Raw genomic sequence first — 469 nt, 5'->3', positions numbered from 1 at the left:
ACGTTTGAGCAAAGAGCCCAAACTAATATTTTCGCTTTTTTGGGGGAAAAATATATGATATGCACATATATTTGTAGGAACTATATACACATATGCAAACACATTTTTCGCATTTTCCATAGAAATATATTCATATGGAAATGGGAGGCGTTACAGTCACACCTCCAACCACACCCCTAACCACACTCCTCTCTCGCTATAGTGCGCTGGGGGCCACATGAGAATTTTAAAAAAATTCTCATATGAGCCTCAGTGTACTGTAGCGAGAGAGAAGTGTAGTTGGAAGTGTGGTTAGAGAGTGTGTCTCTAGCATTTTCCTATGGAAATTCGTATGCTAGCTCACGTTTATGACCTAATTAGTTGGGTCTAGTCTACATTTGATAGGGTATTAAATGCAAAATCATTACATGTAGATTATTAGCCCGGAAATTTAACAGCGGTGAGAGAAAGCTCAACACCGTTCGCGAGC

The sequence above is a fragment of the Asparagus officinalis genome, chromosome 2 (assembly GCF_001876935.1).
Source record: "Asparagus officinalis chromosome 2, Aspof.V1, whole genome shotgun sequence".
NCBI lineage: Eukaryota > Viridiplantae > Streptophyta > Magnoliopsida > Asparagales > Asparagaceae > Asparagus > Asparagus officinalis.
The sequence above is the reverse complement of the archived record's forward strand: the minus strand, read 5'-3'. Positions refer to the sequence as shown.